At 30.3% G+C, this 435-nt stretch overlaps 1 protein-coding gene across 9 annotated transcripts in view; it reads left to right on the forward strand.

The window, feature by feature from the left end:
- Positions 1-435, forward strand: part of Fam118b (family with sequence similarity 118 member B) — a 44313-nt gene that overhangs the window by 25653 nt on the left and 18225 nt on the right. The gene's annotated exons all lie outside the window — the stretch shown is intronic.

The following is a 435-nucleotide window of genomic DNA, read 5'->3' on the forward strand; positions in this document are numbered from 1 at the left end:
ATATATATATATATATATATATATATATATATATATATATATATATATATATATATATATGCTCTTGCCAAGCTGAGGTAATTTTTACTGTCTACTGGGTAAATTTTTACTTTACTGGGTAAAGTAAAACCGGTTTTTAGTGTTTTTTAGCAGTGTCACTCAATATTTATACAGAATTTTGTTGAACTAATTTATCCAACTTTATTTAAAAAACTAATTGTCTTCCCTGCTTCACCTTAAATTTTTCTTGAAAATTAGGATTCATTTATGCTAGGACTGGTGATATATGCTTGAAATACTAAATCAGTAAAAGCAAGGAGATTGTGATTTTTCAGGCCAGCCCGTGATACATAGTAATACCATGTCTGTCTGTCTGTCTCTCTCACATACACACACACACACACACACACACACACACACACACACACACACACA

The sequence above is a fragment of the Psammomys obesus genome, unplaced genomic scaffold (assembly GCF_907164565.1).
Source record: "Psammomys obesus unplaced genomic scaffold, mPsaObe1.curated_primary_1811, whole genome shotgun sequence".
In the NCBI taxonomy this organism is placed as follows: Eukaryota; Metazoa; Chordata; class Mammalia; order Rodentia; family Muridae; genus Psammomys; species Psammomys obesus.